Source organism: Orbicella faveolata, unplaced genomic scaffold (assembly GCF_042242905.1).
Source record: "Orbicella faveolata isolate gen_17 unplaced genomic scaffold, um_ofav_v1 contig_25, whole genome shotgun sequence".
Taxonomy (NCBI): Eukaryota; Metazoa; Cnidaria; class Anthozoa; order Scleractinia; family Merulinidae; genus Orbicella; species Orbicella faveolata.
Genome location: NW_028301553.1, coordinates 12123713 through 12145303, shown reverse-complemented (window position 1 = coordinate 12145303; position 21591 = coordinate 12123713). Strand labels below are relative to the sequence as shown.

The 21591-nt window shown below is 37.5% G+C and overlaps 2 long non-coding RNA genes across 7 annotated transcripts; one reads left to right on the top strand and one right to left on the bottom strand.

The window, feature by feature from the left end:
- The first annotated feature begins 2474 nt into the window (after window positions 1-2474).
- LOC110046403 (uncharacterized) lies at window positions 2475-13810 on the top strand. 6 transcript variants are annotated; one of them, XR_016208520.1, is made up of 7 exons: window positions 2475-2526; window positions 2744-5059; window positions 6614-6696; window positions 7254-7450; window positions 9081-9170; window positions 10078-10171; window positions 13310-13810. It is a non-coding gene; the product is annotated as an uncharacterized LOC110046403 (long non-coding RNA). The 6 variants fall into 6 exon arrangements; XR_016208522.1 differs by having other exon boundaries at window positions 2479-2526; window positions 4972-5059; XR_016208523.1 differs by lacking the exon at window positions 2744-5059 and having other exon boundaries at window positions 2479-2526.
- A 423-nt stretch (window positions 13811-14233) lies between these two features.
- LOC149108977 (uncharacterized) lies at window positions 14234-18292 on the bottom strand. The gene is made up of 2 exons (XR_016208524.1): window positions 17411-18292; window positions 14234-17071 (listed from the first exon to the last, which is right to left on the bottom strand). It is a non-coding gene; the product is annotated as an uncharacterized LOC149108977 (long non-coding RNA).
- Window positions 18293-21591: the final 3299 nt, after the last annotated feature.

Sequence of the window (21591 nt, the reverse complement as noted above, 5' to 3'; positions counted from 1 at the left end):
ATTGTTGGGCGCAACATGTTGCGTGCGTTTGGCCACCCTGCTGCGACATGTTGGATATTGAAAATCGAACTAGTGAGCATGCCCGAGTGCAACGTTGTTGTACGAACCTTGCCAAACGACTACAACATCATAGGACATCCACAAATGTTGCATGAAAAATTTGACCACTTTCAAATTTGAGCCAGCAACACTCAACATATCGCAACACGTCGCAACAGGGTGACCAAACGTGCGCAACATGTTGCGCCCAACAATGTTGCGATATGTTGCGTTGAAATGTGCGATCGTTTGGCCGGGGCTTTAGTATTAAACTTCACGCTTAGCGAATTCGCACGGAGTGAATTAATTGGCAATTTGACATTCAGTTATGTACGCGCGCTTATCAGTTTCTTTTAAAAAGTTTCGAGCTTTTTTAATTCAAGAAACCGTTAATGCCCTCCTTTTATTCTTGTCAGCAATTTTGTTTATTCATTTGATCTTTCAAAACTTCAGAGAAACGAGGAAACGTTGCAATTTTGTCGAAAAAATCAAGCCACTACTCACTAATAGCTGATCGGTGTGCAATGGCTCAGCCAATCAGATTACAGCATTTGCATTAGTATACAAGTAGAATTATACTAATTAACAATTAGATTATTCGCTCTCGATTTCTAAGTGCGGCAGAAATGCGACTGTGGATTCATACGGCGCACTTGTGTCGCACTTAATTCAGAATTTATACTGTCAGGTGTGTCGGCCAGCGGAAAATGTTTTAAACGTAGAATATTCAATATGGCGGACGAAAATACTGAGCGACGAAGGATTTTAATTTTGCTCAAAATTGTCCACCAATGGAACGAGAAGGAGAAGGTTGAAAATGGAGCAGTATGTGTTACAATATGTTCAGGTTGCATTGGGTCGAGAATGGCCAAGTTTCTTCTTTTTCTTTGGCGGGCACACATTTATGCATACTCAATACATTAGCATAATGTATGCATTAGATTCGACACGGCAGAAATTCGACGTCTGAATCGGTGTCGCATTTCTGTCGGATAATGCGACAAGACCAGTCAAACGTGCGGCAGAAATGCGGCAGCCGATTCAGACGTCGAATTTCTGTCGAATTTAATTCGTTGAATTGAATTCTACATGGCAGAAAGGCGACGTATGAACCGGGCCTCATTAAAGGGGCAGCATCACAAGATGCTTTCTAAGTTTTTGTGCCGACTATGCTAAAATTATAAAGGTGCAGTCACTGATCAACAAAACAACTTTAAAACAACAAAACTGGCACACAGCCCGTAAATTCAATCTTTACTGAAGAGATCAATGATTTTTAGAGATTTTCCTCCAAGTAACATTGTCAAACTTGAAAACGTCGGCCCGACGTTTTAGACCACTTCTTTTCTACTTGTCCATAGCTACAGCAGTTGTAAACAACTTTCATGACCAGTACTGTGCATTTTAGCAAGGTTAGGCAACTACTAGTGGATTTCCAATTAACACCAACACCTTCATAGGATTTTCAAGTAGCACTAAATCTTGGTGAGACTGCCCCTTTAAACTTTGAGCCTGAAAAAGATCGCTCGGATTGACTTGTCATTTAAAATTAAAGTTGTGTGCTCGCGCGCATCAGTTTTTTCAATAATTTCAACTTTTTTTAAAGTCAAGAAACGTAAATGTCCTTCGTTTAGACTTGTCGGGAATTTAATTATCTATTTGCATCGAAATTTTCCTCCAAAACTTCGGAAGAACGAAAAAACGTCATCATTTCCTAGACGACCCCCAGCCACTGCACACTAATATGGCTGATAGTGTTCAATGGCTCAGCCAATCAGATTACAGCATTTGCATTAGTATACTGCTAGGATTCTACTAAAACTCGATAGAAACGAGGCAGATGCCCTTTTTCTTTTTAAATGATTAACGCCGGAACACTGACGCATGTGTTAAACAAACAACAAAGAAGCCAGTCGCATAAGAAATTGTTTATCCTTTGAGTTCGTTCGACTAATCTGGAGATGAACCACAATCTGGAATATTTGGAATTTTTCTAGAAATCTAAACTGATTTTTTTTCAACCCCTAAAAGGTACGACGAGCACCTCCGTCCTTTTTATAGGGGAGTCCCACCCCCAGGAACTTTCCTCACCAGGAGTATCCTCTCCATATGACGGGTTCGGGGACATGTGAAGTATATTTTATTCGGCCAACGGCCAGTGGATGAAAACCGCGCCACACTCGCAATTAAACTTTCCTTGAAATGTGAAGGAATTTTTGTTCCGTGTCAATTTCCTCTCAGAATTTCCTGAATTTTTGGTGGAATGGTTCGCTTTCCGGAAAGTCGACGATTTCTGGATTTTCTGGAAACTTTCCCAGGAAAATTTCCTTTCCATTTGTCCCGCCCCGTTCCTAATTTTTCGGAATTTCGCGCCCGTGATGTCACATCCGGTTGAGTATCCCATCATACACTAAAATCACAATCTCAGATCACGTGTCCAGAAGCATGATATTTTCGGAAAATATGGCGGCGGTAGCTGTTTGAAAGGTAAGACATTTTGGCGTTTTTCTGTTTTTATTTGCTCTTCTGTGGCTTGTTCTTATATTATCGTAAGTAAGATTTATTTCTTCAAACTGGAAAGCAACTTGCAGAAGTAAATGCAAGTGGTAGAAAGAGTTTTTTGACAGTGAATTTGAGCACTCTCCGATTCACTAGGGCTTCACCCTGAATAACAAAGTCATCGCATAAAATGCTTAATCACCAGGTTGGTCTTCACAAGAAATTACCAGGATCAAATAGCTGTGCATATTTTTGAATCCAGTTGGAAGCTAAGTTGTGGGGCTTTCATTGACGGCGTTTTTATCAGGAGGGCAACTGCAAATTTTGTTTGGCCGTCGATAAACCCAGGAAAACGGAACATTCCGGAACAACCCGGAACATCGAATAATTATCATAATTACGCGAAAAATATGAAAAATAAAATTTTAAAAAAGTAAATCAAACAAAAATAAACTGGTATCAGCTTGGAAAATAGAAACAAAACAAAAACATAAAAAAAGGAAAAAAGAAAGAAAAATGAAAGTGACTGCAATGAGTGAAGGCTAGCAACTAAGGAGAGTAATCCATTCCTTCCAGTCATTCATCGTCAGTTAATCACGTGACTGTCCTTTATTGCCAGATTTCGTTCTTCACAGAAAAGTGAGGTGGTGGCGTTCAAACTCCTTAATCAGACCTAAAAGTATGGGTGCATGAGTGTGACTTCTTTATTCAATTCATTACATCAGTACAAAGATATGCGTATACACAATTTCTCATGAACAAATAGTCTCTCCATGAGATAGAAATAGAAACTCTTCGGCATCGAGTTTCTTGTCTAAACTAGTTCGGACTGTTCGACCGCTGATGACAGTGTAGGTAAATACAAACACGAACTTTAAAAACATTTGGCAACGCGCGCGCTGTCTTGCGGGGTCGCTGGTCAAAACTTTATTGTCTCTAGAAATATTTGTTACAAGTGTTTGCGATCTGAAATTGAATTCTAAGTGTCGCCGACAGTTCAAATGCATCTCCTGGAAAATCTTTGTCCAGTACAAGTTAATACTTAATTAACTAAAAATACTTTTACCTCAGGCTATAATCTATTCATCGCTAGTTCAACTTCACGTGCAGATCGTTATCTGACATTCGATCAAACTTAGTTTTCTATCGAGCCATTTGAACACCACCAAAGTAAACCAGACATGCGAAAACTGCTCGTGAACGCGCGCTGCTCTATAAATCTTTGATTACCACTAGTTTATCAATTATAATAACTTGCTTGTTACTCGGGCTTCCAGAAAGGCCGAGTCTACACTTAGTGGGGCATAAAGCCAGGCGTTCCTAGCGGAGGGGCGTGAAAACTGGGGATGATAAATAGTAACATGAAGATGGAATAGGGACAAAACTATGAATACTGACTTAACAAGCAACTGTATGATGCACAGACAAACACCTCAGGTGTTGAAGAAATCAGGGATCAAAAAAGGAGATGCAATGAATAACCTGGCATTCATCATCAAAATCGTCCATGTTTGTGTTGAAAAACAGAGTGCTGAAAAGTGATGTGGCGCAATTGGCAGGAAAGAAGAGGATCCTGCACTCATTGTGGTCAGTTGAATGAATACCCAATGCTCCCTACCCCTCTGCTACCGACTCCCCTATCCCCAATGATATCTTTCCATATTTCAGGCTGATACCAGTTTATTTTTGTTTATTTTAGTTTTAAAAATTTAATTTTACATATTTTCGCATAAATTATTATGATAATTATTCGATGTTCCGGGATGTTCCAGGATGTTCCGGAATGTTCCATGTTCTGGGTTTTATCAACGGCCATTTTGTTTCCACCAGAGGGAAAAACGTATGCTTCTGTTTGAACTGAACTACACTTGAAAAGAGGGTGTCAATATGGTTTTCACTTTTGCCCTGATAGTCAGTAACTAACTAAAAATAAGCCATTTAGTCAGCAAGCTGTTAGGAAAAAAAAATAGATTTAGTCAGTAAACAGAAAAACAAAGATACACAGTAATTACAGTCAGCTAATTCGTATGATTTTATGACTTTTTATGAGCTGTATATGACCTCTGTTTGAGTCATGACTGACACAAAATCAGTTCTTTAATATTATTATTGAAAATGATGTAATTTTGTTCTCTGTATTGTAGAATTAGTGTGGAATTTATAGCCAATCAAGCAAATTGAACAATAAAAATAATTTCTGTAATAATCTGCTCTCTCAGTTGACCTTGGCAGGCAAAACAATTTTGGCTCAAGTCAATTTACTTGAAGTTCTTTAAGCTCCCTAGTTTTCTCTTTCATGTAAATTACGTGGTGTTTGAAATTATTTCAAGCTACTTAAGTTACCCTGGAAAGAAAGCCTTGAAGGAAATCATTCGAGAACTTCTTGGAATTTCAGTAAAACGTAATTACTGCACTTATGCCTGCTACATGTAGGGTTGCAAAAAAACAAAGAGAGAAGCCCTGGAACTGGTGACTAAAATTTAGGGATCTAGGTTGTTTTCTTCTCCAAGTCGTCAGCCAGGCAAGTATGTCAGCTTGTAAATGTAAAAAATGTAAATCTTATTTATAGTGGTCATGCACTTAACTATACAAGCACTAATCTTAGCTACGTGTTGTCTAAAGGCATGCTACTGAATTAAAGGAAACAAATATGTCAAATAAACGTACAACATAGTTAAAAATCCCAACTGGCAGGAGGCAGACCAGTTGGGTATTTACAAAGCGTGACCGGGTATTTGAATTCAGGATGACCGAGAAACAAATCCCCCTAGTGGTAAGGTGGAGGACTTGAACCCAGGACCTCCAGATTACAACAACAGGGCCCTAAACCACTCGGCCACACTGCGTCCTTAAACTTGCCCTGGCGATATTTTACTTGCCTGTTCAATTGGGAAGAATGGCAACAAACAGCATGTAAATGGAAAGTTTTGTTTTTTTTTTTAATTTTGATTGTCTTGATTCTCTTGAGATGCGTCTTGATTCTTTTGAGTCTTTTGATCTCGTTTACGGTTACGATAGCAAGAAAAAAAAACATTGTATGCTAAACAGTTAACCCCATTACCAACCCTTCTAAGAAAAACTTTCCTCTACATGTAGATAGTCAAACCAGGCAGGCAAAATCATCCTCACAGCTGGTCAATTTGCCTGGTGCCCGGCCTGTAATGACACTCCCTGTAAATTGTTGATGTTATCCTTCAAAGCAGAATAATTATTACAAATCCCTGAATGCAGGTACAGTTTTAGCTGCTCTTTATATCAATATTATTCTTGTATGGCTACATGTAGCTCCCTGAGCAGGCAAGATTTACCAAATCCTACCCTGTGATTGGCTATCCCAAGATGGTGCTATGTTGCCATGCTGGATTAAGTACTGTGTCCCACAAGAAAATTTGTTTATCCCATAACTCCTATATTGATGAAGCTTATTCGGGCAATATCGCTGAACACTGGCATTGTTATGGACCTTACGTGTAGCTCCTTTGGTCCAATTAAATAACTTGGCTAATATCCAGCCATCTTGACATCACCCTTTGCCAATTACACTGTAGAATAACCAATGTGTACAGTAATTGGACTGAGTCAAGCACAATTTAGGGTGTGATTGTGTCAGTAATTTGAAATCTAACGAGGCAAATTACTAATAATACTGTCAATAACAATGTTCAATATTAAAAAAGTCTTTAAAGGACTTTTATTGAGAAAAACAATGCAGTAGTGTTTTCCATAAGTTTTTAACACTGTAGGAAACATTAAGAAGAAAGCCAGTTAAGCATAAATGAGTGATATGTGAATGGCGATGGTGTCCAATTACAAAATTTAGTTGTGATTGGATACCTGCAATTGGGGAACCAAATGTTGAAATGAATGAAGAATTTTGTTGATCAATATAATTTCTGAATTTTGATTGGTCAATGACACATGCACATTCAGGGTGCAGAGTACATGTACATGTACAAAACTTGTGTATATAGTCACTGACAGACTTCAATTATAACTGTACAATGAATGTAAGTAATGTAGTTTTAATTATTACTAGAAGAGTACCCTCTTACATGTACATTGTTTGTTTCCACAGAATGCACACATCATCGAATAGAAAAGAGCCTGGATTTCCAACACAGGATAATATGATATCAACATGGAAACTGATTGGTTAAGGTACGGTACAAGTGATAATTATAACAACAGCTATTAAAGCAGCCTTTCAAACTGTAACAAGTTTTATCTTAAAACCAAAGTTAACCACAAAATAATAGCTTGCTTTAGGGTATACATCTATGTGGAAGGATGCCAAAGAGGTGAATAATTATTATGTTAAATACAAACACATAGGTTAATGCAAGGGATGGATGAGTTACTTTCTGACTCAGACAGGCTGTCTGCAGATGTTGGGACTGCATAAGTGTGGATAAAGATGGAGTGCAAGTGACTGTTAGGGACTTACTCATTAAGTTATTGTTCCATGTACAATTAAAAATAGATTATTAAGTTAAAGAGATATTTATAAACATTAATACATGTACATGTATAATGTTAAAGTGCATGCACATCATATCGTACAGGATAAATACATTTGTGCATTTACAATCCTTCTTGATGTTCCACCAACATTAATAAACAATTTTACTGCCCAAATCACTTCATTGCCAGCAGCATGAATGAGTTGACTGACATAGAGTTCTTTGATTGCAGCACAATATTGTATTTTCTCATAGAAATGAGGGTCCAGATGAAGGTTTAGTTGACACCATCCTGAGAATGGTCTCATCTTAAAGCCTGCAGGCAGCAGGTCCTGATTTTTGCCAGGTGAACAATGCCTGACCAGATTCAAATCAAGGTCTGCATTTTGCACTGTTCAATGCCTTAACACCATCATGCTGCTGGTGGGATGAGACAGTCTTAACACTAGTAGGTTAGTGCATTTACCAGCTTCATTATTGGTTCAAATGTTTGGTATATTGCTTTGTTTAAAATAGAAATAGGTTCTGACAGGCAAATCCTAGCTGCATGTCTTTCATATAAGCCTTATTTATCTCTCAAGCATACACATCCTGCATTGCTATGAGACAAGATTATTGGTAAAGCATCTGTAATGGGGGGAACCTTTCGGGTAGTGTTTGCTATCTGCATCCCTGTCCTGTTGTTCATCTTCACACTGCAGCCTCTTGTTTCATATTTGCAGTTTTTCCAGTGCTTATAAGGCTAGAGTGCTTTTCAAACCTTTCCTATTTTTAACCTGATAGAAAACAGAGAAGCAACAATAAATTATTCTACGTGCTGAGACTAAAACAGCATTAAACCTTTGTTAAAAATTCTTTTAACTGGTGTAAGGTAGCCATTCTTGAGCAGCTTACATTATATTACTCGGCGGGGAATCTTCAGTCAACCACAAAGGTATTTACATGTACATCTCAAAAGCTACTTGTGTCCAGTACTCGATCTCCTGGTGAATTGTTTGCCTAGTACTAAGCTATGAACAAATGAACAAAGTGTTCTTGTTGTTGTTGTATGTAAAATTTTATTGAAAAACTGACAGGAATGAAAAAATACTGGTTGCAATATACCAGAGAAAGATCAAACATATGTAAAAGTTGGTAGACATCAAGTCTATACTACTGCAGAACTAAATTTGTAGTTAAGGCTTTCAGTTTGAAGTCTTCTCTGTTTTCAATGCTAGTGCATTTACTTGGGTTTGCATTCAATAAATCAAGCTTACATGTAATGAACCTCTTCAAGCTCCACTTGTGAATTGTTTTGATTCCTTTCAAAAAACTTTTTTCCAAAATTTGAGTTGCCAAACTCGGGGAGTGGCTTATCTGCGTGTGTGGCTTATCCGCCAGTGTTTATGGTGTATTGGAATGGAATGGAATGATTGGAGTGCCTGTTGATCTTTGTTAATTTTGCTGCATTTTGTACGTGTACGTGCACTGGGAATGACAAGTAGTTGTTTCAGTGTTGTTCAATGTTGTATCATTGGTGCTATTTACTTGTTTGTGAGGAGATTCCCTAGCCATCCCTGGGATACAGTTGTAGATGAATGTTCATTTGTGGGAGGAGGGACCAATTTCTTTCCACTGTATGCATCCGTAGTTCCTTGACCATTTATAGTTATGATTTGTTATTGTGGAAAATATTGAAGAGGCAGTGTCAGTGGTCTAATGGTTGGTGTACTGGACTGCACATCAAGCAGTCTTTGGTTTGTTCTTGTGCAAGGCACTTGACTCTCACAGTGCCTCTCAACACCCAGGTGTACAGTTGGTACTTGGTGAATTCAGTGCTGGGGGCTAAACCTGCGACAGATGGTGGGGAAGGGGACAAAATTATAATACTTTTTCACTTCATACTTGCAAAACCCACACAAGCTGTGGTGTTTTGGATCACTTGGTCTGACACATTCTACGGCACCTCCATTCGCAAACTTCTCCCCAAGTAGGGCTGAATTTTTTTACACAACTGATGACTTACTTTTGTGTCGTTTGTAAAACTTAAGAGATTAAGGCTCTCATAAACTTAAGATTAAAACATTTCCTGTTTCTTACTAGATACAAAATAGAGAAGCAACAATGAAAGTACAGTATGTGCTGAGACTCGAGAGGACAAAGAATCAATTGGGACTTTGAGTCCCTTGTAAGGTGAGTCATAATTTTCTTTTAAAGGAAGAGTTTGGGTTAGGGATGTGACCATACTGCACTTTAGACCTTCAAAATTCTTTAAAACTGTAATGCCAGGGATACCATTGTATTCTTTTGAGAGTGGTGGGACACAGAGATTTAACAGCTGTTACAATGTACATGTAAGCACACTGCATGGACTGCAGATCAAGAAGTCTGGGTTTGAGCTAATGGTTAGGGTTTCTGTTGTGTTCTTGAGCAAGACAGTCTCTACTCTCACACTCTCACACTCTCTCTCTCTCTCTCTCTCTCTCTCTCCACCTAAGTGTGCAAACAGGTACTGGGTAAATTTAATCTGCATGGGTGTTAACCCTGCAACAGACTTGCATCAACTCATCCCATGCCATCATTGTCAAACCTTGCCCCCATAGGGTTGAAACAATTAAAAATCTGATGATTTTTTTATAATTGTTTGGTTCTGTGAAACAGACAGATTAGCATTCCATCCAGGGGGGAGTAGAACTACTCAGTATCACTTAATGCAACAAAGACTGGGTTAAGCTGTGGTGGCTTAGATCACTTGGCCTGATACAGACTTTATGTTACCTTCATAGTCCAAACTAGACTACAGTGTATGAGTGGTCTGTCTTTCCTTAGTACGTCATGTGTGACTCGAAAGAAAACCACAAGATAAAATGGCTGTACGAACTCCTGTTGGCGAAAAGCACTCTCCCAGGATTTCACATGGCCATTTTTTCTCACAGTTTATTTACAGTCTTGCTCAATGGACTAAGCGAAAGAGGGACTACTCATAGCCTAAGTCCAAACTCACCCTAGTAGGGTTAAATGTTTATAAATCTGTGTAGTTTGTAAAACTTACAATATCAGGGAATTACATAAAGTTAAAACATTTGCAGTTTCTTGCTAGATACAAAACAGAGAAACAAGGAAAAGAGCTACAGTGTATGTGCTGAGACTGAAGAGGAGAAAGAATCAAACTGAGACACTGGATTCTTTAGCAGGTCAGTCACAATTTTATTTATGTTTGGTATCATGGACGAGGAATAATAATAATAGTAATATTGTGCACAATGCAGGCAAAAAGTTAAAACAAATAGAGAGATGTTCTTGTTGCACAACTTTTCAGCCATTTCAGCAAACCGTTAATTGTTATGTGGCCATATACCTTAGCCCTTCAAGGGAAGGGTGTACAAAAATCCTTAAGACTGCAATGTCTTGGGTACTGTTGTCGAGGAGTATTGTTCTGTGAGAGGAGGGACACAGTGGTCTGATGGTTACTGTACTGGTCTGCACATCAAGCAGTGTGGGTTTGAGCTACATGTAATGGTTAGAGTCTCTGCATGCATTGTGTACTTGGGCAAGACACTTTACTCCCATGCTACAGTAACTCCCTCCACCTACATGTAGGTGTACAAAATAATGGATTCTGGGTGAATTTAATTGTCGGGATGCTAATAGCATCTCATCCAGGTGCAATAATAATACAACACTTTTGTTTTTTCACATTTTTGTCTCCATTCAACGACTTACATCAATTTGTAAAAAAAAATAGGCTAAAAATTAATAAACGGCTATTAAGTTTACATCAGTACCTTTTGTTATACTACAAGTGACAAAAATAAAACTGCACAAGAAAAAAGACAACGAGAACAAAGGACCCAAAAAAATAAATGAATGAATAACTTCGTGATTACAAAGAGCAAATCAATCTAAATTACTTCTTTGGTTACTTACGTATTTAATCTACATGTATCTACATATTGATTTGCTAAATATCGATTTTTTTTTTCAAAGGAATTCTTATTTATTTTACGTTTATGTTCAGTTTCATATTTTTTAGCTATTTTCTTTTGATAACCTTTAATTTTAGGATGTGTATATTTTGGTTTCTTCTGCAGTCCCACCTAAACAGCTTTCCAACAATAATAAAGTAATGTAGTAATTTACATGTAGCTGAGGGGCATTGCGTAGTAGATATTATACCAAATATAACATCCTGCAAAGAAAGACAAACCTGTTGATTTGATAAAAGGCACCAATAAGATTCAAAATCATTCCAAAATTGCTTTGAGTAGAGGGGCATTGGTAAAGGATATGGTATAAAGTTTCTGGTTCGACCTCACAAAAAGTACGAACATCGTCTGTACTGTAACCAGAACTGGATAAGCTGTGGTGGTTTGGATCACTTGGCCTGATGCAGACTTAACCTTACCTTCATTGTTCAAACTTGCCCTGGCAGGATTGAAATAGAAAAAATCTGATGATTATTCTTAGCTCTGAAATTATGATATAAAGGATGTCATTCAGGTTAAAACATTTCTGATTCTTACTTGATACAAAACCGAGAAAAAACAAAAGCTGTGCTGAGACTCAAGAGGAAAAAGAATCAAATTGAGACATTGGATTCCTTATTAGGTGAGGCGCAATATTTCGTATTTTTCTTTTAAAAGGAAGAGATTTTTTTTACTATTGTACATAATAATAGAGATGTTATTGTTTCACTGTCCAGATTATCTCAAGAAACCCTTGTTATATGCCTAACCAGATACCCTAGCCCTTCAGGGTGTGGTCAATACAAGCATTCCTTTAGAATACAATGCCCGAAGTACTGTTGTTGATGAATATTCAAACTGTGAGACGAAGGGCCTGATTGGATCATTGACCAATTGCTTTCCAGTTCATGTATCAATGCTTCCTTAGCCATTAAGTCTCATGAGTGATCAGCTTAAAGTTCTCCTGATAATCTCAATTTAATCACGAAGAAACAGTAAAGAGGATTTAGAGAGTAACCTTAAAAAAAGAATTGTCTAGATACCTCAAAAGTAGTAGGCAGAATTTGTTTCTTGACTAAGGACTGAATAAGGACTAAGCAGTGAGAAGGAAGGCTATATGCTGGAGGATGTTGTCTTGATTTATAACTAAATTCTAGACCAAATCCTGAAACATTTACAGCAAAGAAAACCAGACAGCCCGGAAATGAGGATGTGAAGTCCTTGTTGATTTCATTTCAAGGGTGCCAAAGTAAACAATGTACCTAAAAGTGTTTTTTGCCGTAAAAGGTATATGAAAATACTGTATAGATTCAATATGAGAGGACAAACATAGGGATCTTATCCATAGATTTTAAAGCTAGAACAACCTTGTAGAGCATAATAACAGCGTCATGTGATAGTACTGCATATGTTTTGAAAGTGCACGTGAAATAACTTGCTTGGTTGCAAAAGTCAGTCTCGTCATATGCTAAAACTTTAGTGGAAGAGACATGCTTCATAACTGTGTTAAATCACGGAGTTGTTCATTTATATTTTGCCATGACCTTTTCGGATTTCTACTGTTGTGTGAATTTCCCTCTGGGATCTCAGATGCTCCTGGGAAATGTTCTTGAAATAGCGGTCTAAGTGAAAGTCGTTTTCAGTCGTAGTTTCATACAAACCGTGCTGTCAAAACTAGCTATAGCTGCCAGGTTGTCAGATCAAAGGTGAACAAGAGAAAACCATAATTACCTGTAAATTACTGTAAAATCTATTGTTCAGTTACATAACTACATCTAGTATTGTATTTGAACAACAGTTTTGAATTTGGAAGCAGCTTTTCTTGTTATTCGCTTGTCTAAATATTTTACTATGTCTGTTTTTATTTGGTAATAACCGTCCTGCCAATTACATTACCTTTATTTAATATTGTACAAATGTGAAGCTACCCGAGAGCGTATTATTTTTTCAAAAAATTCACTAGTTATTTAAAGATTTGTGGATATTAACCACGCATAAATTCTTCCTCAGAAAGAAAATGCAAACATTGCCCGTTTTGTCGCGAACATTTTTTGCCGTGAGCTTTTTGTGTGTTTTTGGCGGTGAGCTTTTCGCCGGGAAAAGTTGCAAATGAAAGTTAATTTTAGAGTGCTATATTTTAGCCGGTGTTATTTTCATGTTGCTGTTTGTCCGCATTTTAAGTTCTTCTTAATATCATTATGTAAACTTCCAGTATTTCTATGACGATGATATATCCAAACGAAGAGCGCATTCCCGATGACAGAATTAACTTGTAAACTTTAGTTGAGTATACACTGTATGTATATTTTGTTCTTCGGGTTTCAGTATCGCCATTGGTAATTGGACGCTTATTTCTCTTTCTTTCAGGCTGCATCTCAAGTGTACACGCAGTGACATTAACATGGAGAAAGAAGCAAAGGAAAGCAAAGAACTTCTTTTAGATTTTTCCTCAGTGGATCGCGTTTTAAAAGTAAGGTTGAGTTACAAGACAAAGTTGATCTCGATTGAGTTTCTTGCGAAAGATTGTTAGGAAGGTGCTCGTATTAGTGATTTCACAACACAAAACTGTCAAATTGTCTATTATCTGCCAAATTGCCTCGTACGTTGCTAGCTTTCGAGTAAGGCGTGAGTTGTATTTCAAGTTTGTGGCTTGAAATTAGGGTAGAATTTTAGAATTACCTGGATTTGTTTTTGCAACCCGATTTTCAGTCTGGAAGTCCTTGTATTAAACTCGTTGAAATGACTAATAGTCTAGTATCTGTTTCACAAATTTAACGAGATCTTTCCAGTTTTCGAGAACGCATTAAATTGATGAAAAGGTTTCGCTTTTAAAAGGGCCAAGAAAAAAATCGAAAAGTGGAAAAATGGTACTTAGAAAAGAAAGTCTGCAATTTTAAATGGTGTCTGGTTTTGAGTCAAACATATACAGAGTCTTTTGGTGGAGAAAATCTTGCACTGTGTAGGATTTTTCCCATTAAACGTTACAGTATATGCATGATTTCTGGCTAGACTCTGTTTAAAGGCGCAGAATTTTTTTTCTTTTTGGCAACCCTACATAGTTAAAAAATAGTAAAAGAGATAGCCTACATTTTGGCTAGTTTCCAGGCCCTTTTAAAAGCGCCTTTTTTAAATTTAATTTACTTATTCAAATTGTTTGTAATGAGTATTAATTGAATCATTAAATAAACAATAAAAGTTATATTGAAGACGTGTGTGTAATTGACTCTGTTTTTATTGTCTTTGATATTGTTTAGCAATCCTATAATAATGTACACAATAACCACCACTTGCTGTTTTCATTTCATTTAATTTTATTGTCTTGCATCAAATAAGTAATTGATCAATTACTAATTAATAAGAGTATACAAATTAAAACGTGTGAAGGAAAAAGTTTGCGTATAAAAACTAAGACTTTTGGCGGGAAAATTTGAAAAAATTGCACAGCGTTTCCCCTTACCACTTTCTTGAGAAAAATTTAAAGAAGTTACCCTTCAGAAGTTTTTGGTCGCAAAACAATTCTCAAAGGCAACAGTTGATAGAAGATCCCTTCAAAAACTACTGCACCACCTCGCGTCGAAAAAGCCATTTTGATATTTTAAGACAGGTTTTTTTTTCCTCCTCGAAAAATATTTTTGCCAAACACTTCTAATTTCAGTTTTCAACAAACTTCGCGCTGCTTTTTGTGCGAGGTGATGCGAGAGCTCCTAGAGGCACGAAAAATACGAAATGACAGATGGATCAAAATGATAGGCGACAAAATAAAATACAATTCCAAAACGATTTGAAATCTCGCAAAGTGACCCTAAAATAGTGTTTCTCTGTCAGACGATAATATATCGATATAGATACATATGGTACACTTCGGATCAGTTGCACAGGCAAAGAAAACTCATCAAACAAAATCCAATCATTTTTCTCCCGTGAAATTGCCCAATTTCGATGGTTTATAACCCATTTAAGTTTCGAAATAAGTTAATTTTCTGTTCCGATGCGATCGTTTGCTCCATTCTCTTTTCCCGTGCAACAACCAAAGTGTTAACACCACAAAATAATCAATATCTGGTAGATGTTCATTCGTAATATAACGGAAAAATTGCTTCGACCAGCTCAGTATATTTTATGAACTTGTTCAGCCCAAACAATGTCGGAATAATCCACCGTGAAAATTTAGATCTATTGTTGAAAACGTTTCGAAAATATATTTCCCTGTTTTGAACAAAGCATATCAAAGAAAAATGCTTATGTACTTCTTTTGGAGGTCCAGCAATTTAAAAGTTAGAACTGATACAAAAAAAAAAAAAACAAAAAAAACAAAAAAAACAAATTAGCCAGGGTTTGACAAGGCACGTTTTTAATTCCAATTCATATGCAAATATTATCATCCTGGTTAACAAATTTTTGCTGGCTTTTCTAGTTTTGGTTATGATTGTGACAAAATTGTTGGCAGCCTTTTAAATCTTGAAAAACAGTTAGTGCAATAGCTAAATTTAAATGTTTATTGTGTGGTCATTGCATGCGAAAGGTTCTCTTTTTGGAAGTCATTGCTAAACAATCGTTGAAAAACAAAAGATGGCAGAATCGAATTTGATTTGAAAATGTTACAGAAACAGGTATTCTATTTTCAGTTCCCTGCGATCCTGAACTCGCTCGTTCTTTCAAGCTGAAAATTACAAGTTTCCTTAACGATTGTTAACTGTAGTTCTGAGAATTTGGTAGCACATCAAGACAGTATCTCCCAGTCGATGATTTTTTTTATCACTCTGGCTATACTTCTCTGCTTTTTTTCTTTTACAACACCTTTTATAAACCAGATATTGATCTTAGAAGCCTAACCTTTCAATATCTAGAGGTTAAACAAACGTTGAGATTAAGGTGGCACTTTCAAAAATTGAGAGTTTTGTAGTGTCTCCAATAACCTGAAAATATTTTCAACTTATTTTAAAGTAGCTGTGGTACAACAAAAAGTAAGAAAAGCTATATTCAGCGAAAGACAGCTATCTCGGTAGTCACATGACTCTAAATCTCTGAGAAATCCCCCTTTAGCCTTACGAATCCCTTAAAGTACTCCCAAAGCTTTCGTTACAGTTGAAAAATCGTCGGAAGTCTTCGGAAATCCTCGAGTGATTTCCCTAATAGTCGACGATCTTCGGAATACCTCGAATGGCTGTCGTCAGCGGTTCGGAATCTTCGAATTTCTTTTGAAATCTTCGTTGTAATTTGCAATCGACCTTTTTTAACCGGAGTCTAGATATAAGTTTTTTAGATATCAGTTTTCCAGATTGTTGAACATGTTTTCAAATAATTTTATAATACAAGTGTGTTCAAGTTATTTGTTCCATTCTCTTTCAAGAGTAATTTTCATTGGCCTGGCATTTTTTTGCTTTATTGCATTACGAGTTTTAGGCTTTATTGGAAGAGAATTTAATGTTTGAACGCAAAACAATTTAAATTTGTTACATATAATTTCCTTTGTTCCAAAAAATACTTTTCGTCATTCACGCTACACGACTGTGGTCCTGTTAATCTCCTTTTACAGGGAAAAAAAAAAAAAAACATTGAATTTTACTCGATCTGAAGAGAGTAAAACATTGCACAATAATTTTAATTCTAGCAAGACAAATTATTTGTGTGTAGAGTAATTTTTCGTTGTTGCCAAAAACAATTTTTCGTTGCCGTGTACAGGCCATATAAATCTCCCTTTGCCTAAAAAAACACCTAATGTCATTACTTTGTCGATTCAAAGACGAAACGTACACGAACTGATTTCAAGAATTAAGATGGTGTTGCTAAAATATAGTGCCACCGTAAAAACTCAACGTTGTTTATCCACTTAAAATATTTCCTGAAATCATATCGACCAAAATGGTGGCTACCAGAATCGAGATGGTTAGCTAGTTATTGAAACAATTAAATACCACGACTTTTTTCAACTAGAAAAAACCTCGACAACTAATCCTAGCTTCAAATATATTGCCACCATTTTGATTGAAAGTTATGAAATTAAAATTCTTATCTCGTTGTCATCTCCAATGTTGAATAGCCATGAACTCCTCGTGAATTTCAATGTCCTCTTTCGTTCGCCGGGTCATACCAATGGATTCCATCTTCGCCGTCAGGTCATTTCCTCTCCTTAAAAACAAGACAAGGAGGAGAAACATAAGCTTTTTCTCGACAAATCGCAAGCAGCGACCAAATTTTGCATGAACCGGCTGCACGTGGTAACGGTTCATTAACCAGATAGCAACACGCGACGAGAAGATCAAGAAATATCAAACAAATTCAGCGCAAGTATCTCGCAGACTCGGGAAACTCTTCACTGAGACGTTGTAGCTCACGAGTATCTGGTTAATGAACGAAGCTGTGTGTAGCTCGACAAAGAAAATTGTGAGCGAAGGGTGGAACTTAACTTTCGGAAGGTAGAAATTGTTCTGTTTGGAGAATATCAAAGAGATTAAAACGTGCACTCACCATTCATATTTTAATACTTCTATCTTGTCCTGGTTTTTCTTCTTCGACGGAAGAACATGGCCAGATCTGACAACAACAGGAGCACATAAATCCAACGGTCTTCACAATATGACGAAGTGCTTGGTTTGATGCAAATTTCACTAGTCATAAATATTGATTACATGCAAACTAGAACCAATCGCTGACAAAAACGCCGCCGCATATTTTCATGAACTGTATTTTAATTCTTATGCAAAACTATTTATTACGTCGAAAATATCATTTTCACCCCAGATGTTTGCATTTTTAGGCTTTATGAAGACAGCTTAAGTGAAATGAGACTGATTCACACGGCCACCGTATTTCATTAAATAAACCTTTCTGATAATTATGCGGGTTTTTAAACATTTCCGTGTAAAGACCTGATGACCTACGAATCAAAGCTTATAATTAGGTACAAGCTGTGAACAATTAAAAAAGAAAATAACTACTTTAATTAAAACGTTTTCAAAGTTTGATGATTGTATGACTTTGTTACTTTTGAATGTTTTCATTTACTGAAGAGCATTAAATATAAACGAGGCATTTGCAAATCATGGTTTCTCTTGTGGGTTCTCACCCAGTCTTCCCCTGCGTTCGCAACCCCGCGAGCTTTTAATCGTCCTATGGATGCCTTGCAGGCATTCACTTTGCGTCTCTTCTATTTCCCGCGCGTTTTGCTGTTGCACGTTGTTCTGTGCGTTCCTCCATATGTAATTTTTAAAGTTAAGAAAATTGAAATTTTGACACCTCTAACTAGATTAACTGATAATTTTGGGACAAAAATATATTTGACCACGGGACTTGAAACTGTCTCAAAATTCTTAATTCCCCATCATCTCCACCTGAGAGGGGGGCGGGGGGGGGGGGGAGGAGTTGCTGCAGTTTTCGCAGAGACATAGTTAGTAGCTATGCGACCACACCCTGCATATTGTGTGATAACCCTAATGTGGTCTTAATGGGAAGGGGTCCTCTTTGACGATTGAGGGTTAAAAATAAGCCTTTTTGACGGTTCACGGTTAACGCTATTGAGTCGACCCTCATAGCCATGCCGTCACGATGTAGGCGTGCCATGCACAATTAGGGAGTTTAAGAAAACCACGAAAGCAACGGCAACGGGAACGTCGTTAAACAACAAAAAAAATGGCTGTGCACGTGCGTTGTAATTCTTGGTACATTTCTTTGCCGTTCTCTGCAAATGACCAAATTCTGCGTTGTCCAGAGAACGTGAACCACGACGGCTAATTTTTCTATTTTCACTTCAAGTGTTTCGCCCTGGCCCAGATGCAGTTTCGTGATAGTTTTGACACTAAAAAACAAAGGAAAATATCGTAAATAGAGTATCGCAAGATTCGTAGGTGAAATGTAAAATCATTTTTTCACCAACGTTGCCTCAGCGTCGCGTTCTGGTTTCTTAAACTCCCTATCATCTGTAAGCCTACGAGGGATAGAGCTAGGGGATACGTTTTTGCATATTAATAAATAATACTAATTTTAAGTCTCATTGAAGAAGTTGGATCGAATGGTTCTTTCACATTGGATTCTCCAGCCACCTCAGATACCATCAGAATCAGGAGCCAGAATATCTTGTTTACCTCCTTGCTATCATGACAGTGCGGCACATCTTCTTGGAAATCGTAGAATGAAGAAAAGGAAACACTTTGACAAGCCCTATTCAATTCTTCTAATATAATAAATCTCTTGCTTTAGTTTGAGGATAGGCCTCGCAGGTTCTCCGTCATCGAAGCCGATTCCTTCAAGGTTCAGTGTCTTCCGTGGTCAATACAACAGACCACATCCAGTGACCCGAACGGTAACCACCTCCCTTGGCTTCCTCCCCTCCACCTTCCCCGTGGGAATCTGGCCAGGCCAGGTAATTTCAATCTAAGATTTCTGATGGGTGAAGCCCAGGGTGAGATCTGGTAAGGTCAGAATAATCTTTTTTTTTTTTTTTTGATTGGGTATTCAACCCGCCTTTGATTAGGTATTCAATCCACGTGCGCGTTCAAATGCAGCAAAATTGCTCTTTCAAATTATGGATAGACTCAAGCATGATTACGTCAGTTGCTCAAATTTATTCGCGCCAAAGCGTCATTTACACGAAATTCTTTTCAAACCTCTGTCACCTCAGGAGTACTGCCACCATCTTCATGTTATTTTCACCGTGGCCATTCCTTTATAAAATTCGGTGTTTTGGGAATTCATTTACGACAAAATTTCCACAATTACATTTTGGAAGACTTGCGTTAAAATAAGGTTAAATTTATGCATGAGGGTCATTCCGGGGGCCACGCAATCATTACAAATCCAGCGCCCTGACCACCAGGTAAAGCCGCCTCCACTAAACAGCTGACGAAGTGGAAATGTTTAACACACTGCATCAGTGTACTGTAGATAAGTAGCTGCGACACAGTGTACATAAATATTATCTGTTCCTCGAACCTCACAGTTTTCCGAGAGCTACGCTCTCGGAAAACTGTGAGCCTCGAGGAACAGATATCTCCAAGGACAAATATCCGAGCATATTTTCGCGCCAAATGGAGGCTATTGTGTTTATTATCCTTCAAATATTTTTCGCAACACGCGCGGTTTTGAAAATTGGGGAATATTTAACAATTATTCCATGAAACCGCGTTGGATATGAAGTGATAAATAACCAACGAGCGCGTAGCGCGAGTTGGTTATGATCACTTCATATCCAACAAGGTCGAATGGAATAATTGTTTTAGTATATTCTTAATCGGGTTTTTGCCGCCGATTTTTATTTCAACAATTTTACAGAGCGGAAAATTTTTAAACTTGGCGCACTGTTTTCCATATAAGGTAAAACTCCGACTAATGGCTCATAGTCGGAGTTTTTGAGCCAATCAGAGAGCTAGAAATGCAATAGTCGGAGCTGAGAATATACTAAACATCAATAGACCCATTTCGATAAATTCGATCAGCTTAACACAATAGACCTCAGCACGAGACTCTGGGGAATAAACCCCACAAACTCTGTAGTTATTCCCCGGAACCTTGTACTGAAGCTTATTGTTTTCGCCTGAATTTTAATACATCGAAATTGGTCTATTAAAAGCTGGTATTAATATAACGTCCTAACGTCCTAAGGTCTAACGTCCAGATAGAGTGGTTTTACTTGACCCGTGAAATAGATAGTGGAACTGTACACGCCACAACTTCGTATTAGTTCCTACTATCCCCTATAGTTAGTAGTTAGTTTCCTAGTCTTTTCTAGGCTTTATTTTTGTATACCACGCACTAATACTAATTAGCAGACAATATAAGACACTATCAAGTAGTTTCTGTTTCACGGGTTCAGTAAAATCACTCTATTGTAACTATTTTTACACTTTCAAATCCTTTTTTATTCTTCAATATGAAGTCGTGTTAGTCTGCTATGACTATTAATTAGTTACGAATGTCTTAGGGATATTTCCCAATTTTCAAAACTGCACTTGTTGTAAAGTGAATTCTCTCACTTTTTGAATTGCCTCCCTAAATCTCGCGCTATACTGTTTAATATCAATTAATAAACGAAAACACATTTTCAAAGCAAGAGCGATTCCGACAAGATACCTAGATAAGGAACTTTCTTTGATAGATTGAGACACTCGATCATTCAAGAAGTCGTTGCAAGGCGATCTATGGTCGACTGACGTCTTAGCGAAACAACATGCAGCTACACGTACAAGCCTTAACAACAAGATACCGCATCTGAACGACCCTTTGCCATTGTCAATGTTTGCTAATGATACAGATGATACACTTATGCCGCAATTTCCGCTCGTTCGTACCGTTCGTACCGTGACGGATAGTAAAAACATCATCATTGAACTATAGAATTGTGTCTCCCGATGTTTTACTCAAGCGGATGGCGCCATAGTTAATGATGGAAGCCACCGACAATAACTTTATAGTCGTGTCAGCCGTAATTACGGGTTACTTGTTAAACTCGATTTGATTGTCGATTGCGGTTCTTCTTACAAAGACAAAACAAAAGATGCATTAACAATAGACCTCTTTAATAGTCTTAATAGCTTAGCGGTTTGTTTTCCAATAACGACCCCGACATGTTTTCTAGAGAGTTGTTCTTTTATCCATCTAGAAATGACATATTTATATCCACGCGACTTTTTGACGTCGAGGCTCGTCGACCGAAG